Below are 15,653 nucleotides of genomic sequence, written 5' to 3' on the forward strand. Positions count from 1 at the left end.
GAATTTACTGGAAAGAATCCTTTGTCCATCTTTAATACAAAAGTTGCTTAAAATAAAGTTTCAACTAAGCAAGGCTCATAGGGGCTCACAGAGACTGAAGCAGCAACCACAGAGCCCGCATGAGTCTGCAGCAGGCCACACTCGCCGGCCGTGGTTCTTTAGCTTGGGGTTTTTGTTGGACTCCTAACAATGGGAGTGAGGTGTCTCTGACTCTTCTCCTGCCTGCTCCTGGGACCCGTTCCCTCTTACTGGTTTGCCTTAGTTAGCCTTGATATGAGGTTACACTCCTGGTCTCATTGCATCTTGTAATGCCAAATTCAGTTGAAGTCACTAGGAGGGAGGGGATCTGGGGGAGAGGGGACACTGGGGAGGGGGGGAACTTGGAGGAGTGGAGGGAGGGAGGACGGTGATCAGGGTGTATGAGAGAAAGCAAAGTAAAAACCGGAAGTTTGAGAGGCTGGGGATGGAGTTTAGTTGTTGGCCATTGCCTAACATGTGCAAGGCCCTGACTTCAATTCTCAGCACTAAAAGCAAAAAACAAAAACAAACAAACAAAACAAAGACCATGTAGGTAAGATTTTGATATAAATTTCTAATTCATTGACTTTTGGCCAAAGAATATAACACGTATGAATTTTGACCTCTGAAACTCATTGAGTTTTGTTGTATTTTTATCTAAAACTTTTTTGTGAATATTGCAATTGTTTTTAGCGCAGAGTGTAACTTTTCTGTGTGTTGGGCACACATTTGGCAGCTTTTCTATCAAGCTTGTTCATTTCTGTGTAGTCCCTTCTCTACTTAACAGAGCAGTTTCAAAGACAAAGTAAAACATGTCTCACTATAAAGTAGATTTACATAACTTTTCTTTTTATTTTGGGCTTTGCCTTAAACCAAATGTTCTGTTGTCAGGTACATAGACTTTCAATATTGCTATGTACCTTTTTCAGACTTATTTATTTATTTTACGTATATGAGTGCTCTATCTGCATGTACACCTGCATGCCAGGAGAGGAAATTGGATCCTATTACAGAGGGCTGTGAGCCACCATGTGATTGCTGGGAATTGAACTCAGGACCTCTGGAAGGACTCTGGAAGGGCAGCCAGTGCCTTAACCGTTGAGCCATCTCCCCAGCCCTGCTATGTGCTTCTGTTTGCAATTTTTATCACGTGGTATATTTTACCCTGAAATCCCTATAATCAGATATCAATGATACATCTTAACGCTGTCTTCTTCGAAAACAGCTTTATCTGGAGATCTACAGCGATGGCTCGGTTAGGAAACCACTTATCATGCAAGCATGGGGACCTAGGTTGGGATCCGTGGAATCTCACAACAGTGCCGATGATGGCCCATGCCTGTAACTCCAGCTCTGGGTGGACAGAGAAGGAGCTTGACCCCTGGAGCTTGCAGCCACACAGTCTAGTTGAGCTGATCAACCCCAGGTTCAGTGAGAGACTGTCTCAAAATATAACGTGGAGAAAGATTGAGGAAGATACCCAATGTCTACCCTTGGTACCTCCACATACACAGGTGCATACATGCATGTGAACCCGCACTTATATGTGCACACATGAACACATACAAATACACACAAAAAGATTTTAAAATATCTTTAAGAACTTTATTGATCAGTGACTGACAAACCATATAATTCACCATTATAGTGTGTGATTCAACGGTATCTCAGTAGACCCATAGTTGTGGAACAAATTCCACAATTACATAAACGTCCTCATCATTCCAAATATCCATGCCCTGTTTTCTCTCAGCTCACCTTCCTCACGTGACCTGTGGCTGTTTCAGGAGACTCGCCTATCTGCATACTCGGTATAAGGAGATCTTGCCTTATGTGGTCTTTTATGTCTGGTTTCTTTCTCTTACTGTAATGTTCTCAAGGTTCAGCCCTAATACATACAAGGCTCATGTATGTGTTAATTAGCACTTCATTCCTTCTATTGCAAAAAAAAAAATGTCATTATATCCCTATATAGCTAGCTTGAATATAGCTTTTCCCTTCCATACCTTCACTGTGAAGTTTTTTTTTTCCCTAAGACTCTGATCGATTTAGGTCTTACCTTTATGCTTAACATGTATTTTGAGTTTATTCTTATATAATTCTTTTGTATATATCCCGTTGCCCTTCTATATTTTGTTGGTATGAACTATGGACCAGTACGCTTGAGAAGTCGGAAGAAAGATATTCTGTCACCTGTCACCTTTCCAGCAGGACAGCTTACTATAGAGCCACGTTGAAAGCTTCCATTAGTCTGCAGCCACACCCCCTCAATGGGCAGGATCTGGTCTGAAAGTTCCGTTATTCTAGGGTAAACTTAATAGCTCCATGCTGACTATCCGGTGGACTGAGCTGTTATCGATACGATGTGATAGTCAAAAGCCAAGGCAAATAGCTCAAAAGATAATCAAAGTTTCCTATTAGCTTCCGATTTGAGGTATGATGCATAAAGTCTGGCACTAGAATATTCTAATATGAGCATCAACTCTCTAGATGATTTAATGGCGTATAAGTTGCCATATTTGTCTTACAAAATGAAAAGTCAGTAGAACCCACACTATGTGAATTTGAATTACTATAGAGTGATTCTTGTGCAGTTGGCACAGAGTCAAGAGTATAGTGTGCCAAGAAAAAGATCCCTGTTGTATACTCTGCCCAGATTTCATTTTGAGCTTCTAAAAATTTCTATTGCTACTAAACCAAAGTTAAAGGAACCTTTAACTTAATTCTCTAAAACTCATTATTATTCTTATTTTGAGGAATAGTTTAGGATATATGTAAGCAATGATCAATGAAACAATACACTAATCCCAGCATTTGAGAGGCAGAGGCATATGTATCTCTGTAAGTTCGAGGCCAGCCTGGTCTACAGAATGAGTTTCAGGGCAGCCAGGGCTACACAGAGAAATCCTGTCTGGAAAAACAAAACAAAACAAAACAAAACAAAACAAAACAAAACCAACAAAAACCCAAAACAACAACAACAACAACAAGTTATCCAGAAAAGCCCAGTTAACTAATCCGCTATGCACTGGAACTATCCCGTATCAGTTCTGAATCACGCTTGCCATCAGCATTGAAATTAGTGGTCCTGTTTTGGACACTGGGACCTTTGATTCGTTATAGAGTATATGTTACAGTTGGTTTTCTGCGTCTTTTGTCACAGAAGATTTTTGCTTTAGTAATAAATAAGACGCCTAGATTTTGGTATCTTTGTATTTGCAGCATCAAAAGGCCCGGTAGACTTGAGTTCCAACGCTTCTATTGAAATAGCCATGACAGGAAGTATGGAGCTAAGTCTCATTGCTTCTGACTAACCCACAAAAGGACAAGATAATCTTTCTAAGATATCGAAGTCAATATTTAATTTCATTATGAGTGAGGACAATAATGACCGATGTCACTGTGTTCAAATGCACTGGAACTCAGCAATACAATCGCTAGCTTTTTATATCTCTGGAGGGACATCTTTCCATTTGTGCGACTCAGGAGTCCCAGATCCATTCTGATAGCTTGGACCATGCAGGGTGAAACCTCTTTATGGTCCAGGTCACTCGAGTTACTGTTTTATGCTGGTACCCGGGACCCGGACTACTTCCAGAGAAGGTGGTGACTGACAGTCTTGGATTCTTGCCCCTTGCAAGGTGCGCCTCGACCCTCGCCTTCAGCCTTAGATCTGGCCATTCCTGCAGCGGTGGAGAGGGCACTGGTAAGTCCCACACGGTGTCCTGGGCTAACTCCTGCTTTCGAGTCAGCCCGGGTGCAAAGTGTCCGGCATGCACCAACGGAGCTCGGCGGGCAGCGCGGCGGTGTCCGGGCGGGGCGGGCGAGGGTCCGAGCGGCCAAGGCAAGCGCGGGCGGAGCATGTGACCACGGCGCGCGGGGCTGGGCGCGCAGTGCCGCGCGGTGGTGGCGGCGGGGAGAGCAATGGAGGCCGCGGGCGCTTGAGAGCCGGCCGCGCTGCTGGGGCTGCTGCTGCTGCGGAGGCTCGGCGGGCTGGGACGTTCCCGGGGCGCGCGGCTCTCGCCAATCCCTCTCTCCACGGCGGCGCCCTGCGAAACCGCAGGTGAGCTCTCCTCCGGCGACGGAGGAGAACAGACAATGGGCAGCGGGTGGCTTCTCTCTCTGGCGGGGCCCGAGCGAGACTCCTACCTTGCCCCGGGCGTGGGCTAGCACGGCCGGCGGAGGTCTTTGGGGCGACGACCCCATGCGCGGCGCAGCCCCTCTCTTCTGGATCTGTGCGGGGCGTGCTCATTCGTGGGTCCCTGGGAGGAACCTGCGAGCGGACTGCACCCCGGGAACTTGCCGAGAGCGTGGGACTCGCTCAGCCCCGCGCTCCTTCCCGCGCCTTGTCCGGTTCCCGGGTCCCCAGCGCAGAGCGGGACCTCGCTAACCAGGAGCTGAGACGCGGACACGCTCAGCCGGGTCCCCAGGCTGCATGGCTTTGTTTAACCTCTGCCGAGAGCCGATGCGCACAAACTCTTGTTGCCCCAGTTCTGATGAGCTACCAGTTTGATGGCAGAGGCGAACAAAGGTTTCCCTCCCAGGGCTGGAGCCGGGCACCGCACGCCGCCGGGGCGTGAAATGGGCTCGCCTTATCTTCTTCCATCGCGGCTGTTTCCCTGCAGCTATAACCGCCCTTTCTTGCAGAGCTCTGTGGTGGCGAGATTGGACCTCTAACCCCTTGGATGCAGTGGGTGGGGTACTATGGCTTTAAAAAAAAGAACCGAGTATCAGCCAAGAACAGACATTTGAATTTTATGTTAGATGTTTGCACACTCTCAATGGCTTTCCGAATTGTGGATTTCAAGGGGGAAATGTATATGTGAAGACATTGATTCAGTGTAGGGGGAGGGTGGAGAAAACCTAGTAACTGTGACCATGTGTTGTGAAATTTTAATATGGTTTTACGAATACAGGCCGGGAAACTGATCTGGCACTGGGTGTAGGTGAGGGTGTGTGTGTGTGTGTGTGTGTGTGTGTGTGTGTGTGTGTGATGGGGAGGTGGCAGCAGTGGCAGGGGAGTGGTTAGAATACAAAGGATACGGCAGTTTTAGTAAAAGGTTTTAGTAGATATCCCGTGGCAAATAAGCAATTAATTAAACTGTCAGTTAAATCAATGTTCCCCCGTAAAAATTACCTCCAGTAGTTGTTGAATTATATAATAAGATGGCTAGCGGTCATTTGGCATTGTCTGTGATTCGGGTATCTGAATACAGTGATCGATTTTGAGTAATTTTTAAAGAGTCGACAAAAGGAAGGCACCTTGGCCACCACCTTTATTGCTTGGCTTTTTTTTTCCCCCAGAGAAAACTGCCTATAAGAAAAAAGAAATTCAAGGCCAATTTTAAAAAGAAACATTTGAAAATGTATCTTGAATTGGTTATATGGTTGCATTATGCTAACTCATAAATGTGTGTGGGTGAGGGGTGGGGTCCTGCAATAAAACCTTATTATTTTTTTTTACTATTGTTTACTTAAATTTTACTCCAAAGTTTTTGTTTAGAGTCACCTGTGACAATTGAGAGACTTTCAAGACTTTTCAATATAAACAGAGCACTGAATTTGGAGCCAGGAAGGTAATAGTGCTGACATTAGAGTTAGGTAAAAACAAAACTATATGGTTCTTCATAATCTACAAACACTGTAACAGCAGAAGTTATTACTGCTAGGCGGAAAGCTGCATTTTATGTTTTCTTATTATGCAATTTTGTAGCAATTTTTGTCCGTTTTATGTATGTTTCTATGTGTACTACTCATGTGCGTGTATCGTGTATGTGTGCATGCACCCATCCGTTCACACACGTGTAGCTTCTGGAGGCTAACGGTCTAACGCTCTCCATCATTCTCTTCCTTGTATTTTGAGACAGGGTCTCTTATTGAATTGAACCTGAAGCACATCAATTTGGCTGGATTGGCAGGCCAATGCCCCGCCCCACCAGTACCTCCTTCATATGTCTAGCTTTTACATATGTACTGAGGACCCAAACTCAAGTCCTCATGCTTGTACGGCAGGAGCCCAGTTATTGTCTGCTTTTGCAATCTGTATATCTTTCGCTGTTTTTTGTTTGTTTGTTTTTGTTTTGTTTTGTTTTGTTTTGAGACAGAGTCTCATTTAGCCCTGGCTGGCTTTGAACTCGTTATTTAGCCAAGCACGGCCTTGAACTCCTGATCCTCTTGCTTCCACCTCCAGGATGCTGGGATTGCTGGTGTGTGCCTCTACATCAAGCCACAGTCTGTTTCTGCCAAGGCACAGAGTGGTATTCAGTAGTTAGTGGTGGAACAAGCTAGTGATAAAGAAAATGCAAATGAGTAGAATGCACACAGGTGCAGCTGGCTTACAGTGATGAGTATTTGCTGAAGACCTACTATGTGTCAAGAGCTGCAAAGCATTTCCACATGTGGGTCCATGAAAGCCTAGAGCCTTACTTTTACAGTCATAGTTGATGTGCATATTCATGAAACATGGGGCCTTTCGGGTGGTCTCTGTGATGCCACTCTATAGCTGAATAGGAATAGGAGGACATTTCACTTGTTGAGCATGGTTGTTTTTCACGGGCTCCTTGTGCAGAGGCAGGGCAGATGTTATCATTGTGATTTGTAGGTAAGGAAATCCAGACACAGCGGGATTAAATGACTTGCCAACTCTTGCCACTAAAGCAATGGTGCCAGGGGCAGACGCTGGATCGCACGCCTGGTGCTTTGGCCCCGAATCACAACCTCCTCTGAGACACTGGGCTCCCCTAGAAAACAACAGTCTAGTTAAAGTCTACACCCTGGATACACTCTATACACGGAAGAGTGGGTAAATATGCCAACTTCTTGAGTTGGGGGACTGCACTTGAAACCGCCTGTCCTTGTAACAAGCCCTTTGTGTGGCAAGTAGTTTAAAATTTCAGCTTCCTCCTCTGTAAGATTCCTTTGTCCTGAAGGAATTGTGTGAGGGTCAGATGAAATGGTATGCACATATCCTTTGCGAAATATCAACGTAAGCAAGGCAGGACAGTTTATCTTTATTCTCATTATTAAAAGGTAAAAGGGTGGGTTTGAATTAAGAGATGTATTATTTCCTGGTATGTAGACACTGTGTGTGTGTGTGTGTGTGTGTGTGTGTGTGTGTGTGTGTGTACATGTGTGTGCGTGATTGTTTTTGGTTTTGTTTTTTGTTTTTAGGAGCAGATGTAGGACCTTACAGATACTCAGCAAGCACTCTGTCCCCGAGACACGCCCCCAGTCCCTGGTCTTTTGGGACAGAGTTGCTGTGTAGTCTAGTCCCTGTCTTGGCCTTCCACCTGCTGGAATTTTTGGCACACATTACCATGCCCAGCACCAATGATACGTTTTTAAACTCTGGAGGTGGTGTGTAGAGTTCCCATGTGTTTTCCATATCACTTTAAAGATGCTACTTAAGATCCACTAAATGATTCTGGTACTCAAGAAAGCACCTATGGAAAGGATTGTCCGGTGAAGTGCACTCTGTAAAAGTCTGTTGTGGGGTCTCTACGTTTCTCCTTCAAACCCCTCCATCAGTTGGAGTTTCAATGTCACATTACAAATAGAAAGACATTCTTAGAGAATCAAATGATAAAGTGCTTGCCCAGAACATCTTAGGGAGCCTAGTCTCCCCCTCCCCCACACGCATGTGTTTCTTAAACACTTCTTTTGTCATAGTTGACATTTATTGAGTGTCTCTCATGGTCAAGGTTCCAAACTAAGCAGTCTGTCTGTATGTTATCTAATTTAGCCCTCACGACTGTCCGGGCAGGAGGCCTTGTGTTTCCATGTGATAATTGAAATTATGACTCAATGAGCGTTTTATGAACTTGTCCAAGGTCCCAAAGTTAGTGAGGGACAATATGGGGGTTCAGCCTGAGTCTTGCTGGACCTCAAAGCCTGTTTCTCCTCTTGATCACACTACTCTTCTGGGGTCCCTTCCCACTGATGAAGGCAGATGTTTCATTCCTTAAAAAGAACCATAAATGTGGGTGCAACATTTAACATTTCCCTAATATAGCACATGGTTTATAGCTTCCTTTGAAAGGACTTGTTTGAAGTCCATCTTAAAGTCGGTTTGTAAGTAAGAAAGCTTACACAGGAAGCCAGTAATTCATTTTGACTTGGCTGCTCTTTAATGTAAATATTTTTGGAGTAGCTTCTCAGGTTTTTGCGATAGAGTCAATTAATTGGTCATTTTTATTGAGCGCTCAAAGGTTTAATATATCTTCAGAGGAGACACAATATAGCCGTGCAACTATAAAAAGGCTTCATTATAAATGAGCGCCGGCTGTGGGTAAGGCACAAATGAAGACTTAAAAGCCACAGAGGGTGCTTTCTAGTGCATTGATTGCTCTCAAAATCACAAGGCAGTAAAAGTGACTTCAGAAAGTACATGTAAGAAACTATCATCAACTATTATACATGTAGTATGTTGAATATCTCGTGTGTGTGTGTTCCATTTTTTAAAGTAACAGTTCTTATGTTTTAGCAATTATTTAACTTTAAATTCATTTTTTTTTTTTGTTTCTGGGACTCTCCTGCTTTTAAAAATATTGTGAGGAAGCTGCAAAGATGGCTCAGGGGACAAAATGTTTGCTGTGCAGACATGGGGACCTGAGCCTGGATCCTCATCACCCATGTGAAAGGTTGGGCATGGTAAAATGTGTATGTAAACCCAGTGCTAAGAGTGGAAGTGGGGGTCCCGAGGGTTTGTTGGCCCACCAGTCTACATAAATGGTGAATTCCAGATCTAGTGAGGGACATGACCTCAGGAAGCATAAGATGGAGAGCTAATTGAGTACAAACATTTATTAAAATGTTGCCTTTTCTGAGAAAGATTCTCAGGTAGCCTAGGTTAGCCTTTAGATCTTTATGTAACTAAGACTGGCCATGAAACCCCAATTGTCCTTTTTCTACCTCTTGGATACTGGCATTACACAGAAACATGTGCTGACCCACCTCTATGAGAGAGAGGGGGAAGGAAGGAGAGAGAGAGAGAAAGGAAAGAGAGAAGAGAGAGGAGAGAGACAGAGAAAAGAGAGGAGAGAGGGAGGGAGGAGAGAGAATTGGAGAGAGATGGGGAGAGTGAGGTAAGAGAGGGGAGAAAAGGGAAAGAGGAAGGGAGGAGAGAGAAAGAGGGAAAAGAAAGGAGAGAGAGAAGAGAGAAAGAGAGAAGACAGAAGAGAGGGACAGAGAGAGGAGAGACAGAAGAGAGGAGAGAGAGGAGAGACAAAGAGGGAAGAGAAAAAAGAGAGGAGGAAAGAGGAGGAGAGAGAGAGAGAGAGAGAGAGAGAGAGAGAGAGAGAGAGAGAGGCCCACAGAGGCCAGTGGAAGGGTGGTATCCTCAGATCTTCTGGAGGAGTGGAAAGCCTTCTTAATCTTGGAATTGACTCTCCATCACCCTGTTTTAATTTTTAAATTACATGTGTGTTTCGGTATCCATGTGGGGTACGTGCACATGCGTGCAGAGTGCCTGCAGAGGCCAAAGGCATTGGTTCCTCTAGAATTGGGGTTACAGGTGGTTGTGAGCCCTCCAGCCCGGGCACTGGCACCTGGCAGTGGCCGTTCTGCAGGAACAGCACGGGATAATAACTGTGGAGCCATCTCTCCAGCCCCAAAGCTGACAAGTTTTAAATCCGGATTTGTATAAATAGTGGTGCTCTGAAGCAGCAGCTTCATGACTTACATGTTTTAGAAGTTTGTGTATTTCTGCTTGTCAGTCGTCTTTTTTTCTTCTTCTTCTGAGATTAGTTGTAACTGAATGTAGATATAGTTGTATTTAGTGCTAAGCATTCAATTTTGTCCTTAGGTTGGCTATGAAGAAATTCACTTGCAAGCTGGGCATACCTGGAATCCTGATGTTCAGGAGACCAAGGCAGCAGGATCAGGAGTTCAATGGCAGCCTGTGTTACCTAGGAAGGCCTGTCTCAAAACATAAGTAAAAAACCCCCAAGCCATATAAAACTGATCTTGCATCTAATGAAACCGTGTATTATTGTAGTGTCCCAGGCTCATTGGCATGGCCCATGCAGCAATGAAGGTTGTATCTTTATTAACATATTCCAGAAAGTTCTTGTGTGCATGCTTGTTAAAACATTGACAATGCAAAGTATATTTTCAAATTTATTCTTTATTTTCTAATGCTTACTCCCTAATGAACTGTTATATATATATATTTTTTTTTTGTAAGAATCAAGAAACTTAGCTACTGGACATGATGGTACACACCTTTAGTCCCAGTACTTGGGAGGCAGTGGCAGGTGGATGTCTCAGTTGGAGGCTAGCCTGGTCTACAAAGGAAGTTCAAGGACAGCCAGGGCTATACGAAAAGACCCTGTCTTGTAAGACAAAACGCAGAAGAAACTTAGCTGTCGGATGGTCCCAGTTGCTGTAATTTATGTTTAGGAAGATAATAAATTTGGCTTTTATGACATTTCACCCCCTTTATTATTGATGTGAAAATTCTTAGAGACACACACTTAGTCATTTGGATACTTTCTTATACAGAAGTCTTTGAAGCAGATGAGAGCAGCTAAGCAGTTTAGATGTATGGTCTCCACACATGAGACAAGTACAGGGTTGCAGACCCCCTACTCCATAAGTGGGACCTGGTTTTAAAGAATGTCAGTAGAAAGGCAGAAAATGCGTCAGAGAGATGCTTTATAGCCATTCAATGGTAAAGTGACATTACCACGTATCTTACAGAAGCCAAATAGAACAATTCCATATGCATAAGCTTCTATATTCTAGAAAGTTCGTATGTGTGTGCTGGTTAAAACATTGACAATACAAAGTTCATCTTCAAATGCGTTCTGGGATCCTCAGCAGTCCTTCCAAATATCTGTAAACCTGTCGGATGGGTGCTGTGCTGAGAGGACATTTCAGTACTCTTGCTTCTCAGATTGGTGTTGTGTTCAAAGCCAGTCACTTGGGGGAGGTCAGAAAACGGTGGCTCCCTAGAGACAGATGGTCAGAATAGGATGGAGGAGCTGGTAATAGCTGCGAAGAGGCGTTATTCTGAGAGAGGAGTAAAGAGGGCCAGCTTAATCAAAAGGTACTGACCGGTCTGGGGGAGGAACCCACTGGCCAGGTCCACTCACCACAAAGGTTTGGCTGGCAGTAAGGCAGATCTGGAGACAGGCTGTGGGTGAAGCTGGGCAGCTTGAACCCTTGGTAATTATTGAAGTCTAGGAAGAGCCCGCGTCAGTAAGTTATCAATGAAAAGTTCACATATGTGATTGTTAGCCTGTGTTTTCCTCAACTAGGAGAAGATGAAAGGGAAGAAACGCCACCATCCTGAGATCACTGTTTGCAGGCGACGAGATTTTACCACACCACACCCCACAGCCATAGCCATGCATGGTCTTCAGGGAAGATCAGTCGCAGCTGGAGTTCCTGGGAGTTCTGTGACAGGGCCAGCAGGATTGTTTTGAAACTGCTTCAGAATTTCCTTCTCTTTTTTTATTTCTTATTTTTGTTTTTTGAGATGTTTTGAAAAAAAATCTTCAAATTTTTTATTTAAAATTTAAACTGATACATAAAACATATAACGTATATAATAGTCAGGTGCCATGTGATGTTTCCATATTTGTATACCAGTGATATATGAATCAAGGGAAACATCATTTGGCTCTGAGGAATTCTGACTAATATATCTTGAGTGACATTTTTTTTTTTCTCTTTGGGTGTCCCAATGGCAGCCGCGGTCGGGCTTCCTGGCTTTCTTTGTGGTGCACCTGCCAGTCCACGTTTGTGATGGGTTAACTGTTTCTTAGAGTTAATGAGGTCGGGGTCATAGGTTCAGTGCCTGGGAAGGCTAGCTGGCTTTGCTTTGTTCTGCAATTGCTTACTGTACTCTTAGCCCAGACCAGCCATCTGGCGGAGGCAGATCTCGGATCACAAAGGGACTGATAAACAATACAGTGTGTGTGGTGGGAGAGGAGCCTGGGAATCTCTCTGTAGATGCTGAGTACTTGGGAAAATGATTGCAAATCATGTGCAGATTTTTATTTCACAGCATCACCTTAATATGTGGATGATAGCATAATCAACAGACGGTTTTCTTAGTCATTCTTATTAAACTCCCATTTTATGTTTTTTTCCCCCTTCTTACTATTTTTTAAGATGCTTCGTTAAGACGACACTCACTTATACATTGTCTCGAATGTTCTTAACTTACCTGGAGGTTTGTAGGACCTTGGTGGTGAGAGTCAGGGTTAGAGTGATAGATGGGACAATTTACTGGTTTAACAGCCGCTAAGTTATAAAGAACAATGTTACAATGAAAAGCAAACACCTTTTTGTTTGTTTTTAGTTTTGTCTTAAGAATTTCTGGAGAGCTACTTTATAGCATTTCTAAGTGTGGCCTGATCTGTAAATCTGTCGTCTTCTTTATTAGAATATCTTGTAGTGCTGAGAGTAATATCAGAGGCTAATTAGACCAGGGCAGTGGCATATGGCCCCACTGGTCCCAAGAGATGTGCTGACAGTCTAAAATACGTGCTGGGTTATTGGGATGAGAAAAGTTGTAAACAAAGTCACTAGTGATTTCTAAATGTTAACTACACATTGAAATTGTAACATTTTGACTATGATAGATTAAGTAAAATATTAATTATTCTTGATTTTGGATATCTCTATGGTTTTCAGTGTGTTCATTAGATAGCTTAAGAAAATGTTTCATTATATATGCAGTTTGCATTGTTATGTTGGTTAGGCATCACTGAGCTAGACCAACCCCTCTGATTAGAGGCTGAGTAACTGGGCTGAGCTCTCTATTGCCCAGAGCACGCCCTGTTAGTAGGATGGGCACTTGGGAAAGCAGGAAATCTGGACCGCCAGTGGACTGTTAGATGTACACAGTTGTTCTGACAGGTCTGTGCTGAGGTCATTGTATGTTGGATATGAAGCTCTGTTAATTTTTCTACACACGCTCATCCAAGGACAGGATGGCATCATTTTGTTCATAATGTTACTTAGGCTGTTTAACCTCCTGAAATGGGTCAGAGGTCCTGTCGCCCTAATAGGTTCTGAGAAAGGCATAGTAAAATACTAGACAATAGGGGCCGGGGAGATGGCTCAATAGTAATGTGCTTATGTGTTCTTATGTTAAAAGGCCAGGCTTGATAGATAGTGCATGCCTTTGATCCCAGGCCTGGGGATACGGAGCCAGGAGGACCCCTGCAACTTACCAGCCAGCCAATCAAACTCTAAATTCAGTGAGAGGCCAGGACTCAGACAATAAGGTGAAGAGTGAGGGCACCCAGTGTTGACTTCTGACCTTCTTACACATGCATACACATGTCCCTGCACACATGTAAACACATACATGTGAACCCAATAAGAGAAGTAAAAGATGCTACCAGTTGTAACTCTGGGGAAAATACGGTGCCCAACCAAGTGGGCACTTTAACAAGCATTTCTTATGGGTACTCATGGCTGAACTGTGGACAAAGTAGCTGCTGCACTCTCCTCTGTGGCCATGACTAAAACCTTAAAGATGTCTGTGTTAAGAGGCATCAAGTTTAGTACTTCTTTCTGGTACATGCTCAGTTGTTATCCACTGCTCAGAGACAAGTTGTAAACAACCGTTTTGTTAGGGAGCTCTGATGCTTCACTTAAACTAACAATCCAGACACTGTGAATATTCACAAATCTGTCCTTTTAAAGGAGCAAGGGAAAGAAGATATTTATGACACAAATGGGGTTAAACGGGCATGTTTCTAACTTATCATTTCCTATGCTTTTTGATGGTTGCAGATAGCTCTGGTTGGTTCTGGGTACAGAGAAGCCAAACTGGGCAGGACTTCCCACTTCCCCGGGGCGGGGGAAGGGGGGGGGTGTAAGGGAAATGAGTGCCTGTGTCCTGTGTTGTGAACTTCAGTGAAAAGAACCATTTCCATCTTTGAGCCCAAGCCTGACTACTGTAAATGTGCTGGGCACCCTAGTGTAACACAGGTGACAGCTTAGGGTTAGATTACGTGGCTGTGACATGGTAGACCTCAGTTATGTTTGCCATAGATTTTATTTATTTTTATTTTATGTGCACTTTGTGTTTTGCCTGCATGTATGTATGTCTGTGTGAGGATGTTTGGTCCCCTCGAACTGAAGTTACAGATAGTTGTGAGGCGCCAAGTGGGTGCTGGGAACTGAAATGGGATCCTCTGGAAGAGCAGCCAGTGCTCTTAACCTCTGAGCCATCTTCACAATCCCTTGCCATGGTTTCTCACTTGAAAAACAAACAAACAAACAAACAAACAAACAACCCCAACAATTGTGTCTTATTGTTGAACACCACATTCTGGTCGATGTTTGACAATTTGCATACTGGTTCCTTGTGTAGCCAGGACTAATGGCATCCTCTGTCTAGCAATAAGAGTTCTTCCCCTTTGGGTCATTTCCATGGGCAGCTGCAATGGTGGAGTCTGGATTGGCAATAGGAGTCACGCTGAATGTGGAAAGGCAGGAGGTACCCTGTGGGTCCCCTCGTCCCTTGCCACCCCAGCTGTTTGTGCTGGGCGCTGTGGAGTTGCTAGGTAACATAAAAATAAAGAACACACGTGGCTACAGAAGAACAAGGGGAAAGAGCTTACAGGGTCACAGTGGCGTGAGACTTTGGAGGAAGGAGTGGTATTTCTGGGGAGGGAAGGAAGAGTGAAGAAAGAGCAGGAGGAAGTTCATGGGCCAACAATATTTGAGCAGGGTCTTGAAGGATGAGTAGGAATTTAGCAGGTAGAAAGAGGATGGAGAGGTATCACCACCCTGTGGAACACAGCTTATGTGGAACACAGTGTACCCCAATAAACCAGGAAGCCACCCCTTACCAGACACCAAGCCTATGAGCAACTTAATCTCAGACTTCCCAGCCTCCAGGGCTATAATAAAAATCTCTGTGATTGTAAATCACTCAGTCTGTGCACTTTTGCTGTAGCAACAAGATCAGACTAAGCAACAGCTGTTGTGACGGATGCCCAGGCACTGAGTTCAAAGAACACGTTGGCTTTCTGGGGGTGGGTGAGAGAAGAGAGGTCCAGCTCTGCAGCTCCGTATTGCTTCTAATTGGCCTCATATGACTGAATGTGTCGCTTTATGGCCATGGGCCTCAAATATCTCACGTGGAAGGGGCAAGAGTTAGCCAGCCAACAGATGTACTCATCTGAGACTGCCTCTGTGCCCGGCACTGTTGTACATGTTTGCCCATCAGACCTGCATGGCAGAGATGACTCTGTTACAAGAGAGGGACAATAAACAGTACCGAGTGATACATTTATCCTGTTAGTCTATAATGGGCGGTCAGGCAGGGAATGGCACCTGTTATAAAGGTAGACTAGTCCAGGGGGGTATGAATGCAGTAGAAGAAGCCATGAGGATATTTGTAATCTCTTCCGATTCTAAAATACTAAGTCTAATTAAGTGAAGAGCCACGGGTTCAGTCTCTTCAACACTGATTACAATCCATTTCTAAGTAAATGTCCTTACAGTCTTGATTAGATCCAGCAATGCGGCCACTGATGGGCAGGGAGTATTCCAATAGCTCACTACATACAGATTGCCTCCTTTAGTGCCACGGAAAGAAAATGCCCTGGGACATCTTTCATTTCAAGCCTTGAGGCTCAAGGCACTAAGTAGTTCACCAGCTGGAT

The 15,653-nt window shown here is 44.2% G+C and overlaps 1 protein-coding gene across 6 annotated transcripts in view; it reads left to right on the forward strand.

Annotated features, from left to right (window-relative positions):
• The first annotated feature begins 3,856 nt into the window (after nucleotides 1-3,856).
• Nucleotides 3,857-15,653, forward strand: part of Cracd (capping protein inhibiting regulator of actin) — a 215,926-nt gene continuing 204,129 nt past the window's right edge. For 5 of the 6 annotated variants that reach the window (XM_017320926.2, XM_006535010.4, XM_006535007.4 and 2 more), the window contains exon 1: nucleotides 3,870-4,081. The gene's annotated coding sequence lies outside the window, so the exon portion shown is untranslated. Of the gene's footprint in view, nucleotides 4,082-15,653 lie in introns of all 6 variants that reach the window. The other variant, XM_006535003.4, reaches the window with a different exon arrangement.

The sequence above is a fragment of the Mus musculus genome, chromosome 5, assembly GCF_000001635.26.
Source record: "Mus musculus strain C57BL/6J chromosome 5, GRCm38.p6 C57BL/6J".
NCBI lineage: Eukaryota > Metazoa > Chordata > Mammalia > Rodentia > Muridae > Mus > Mus musculus.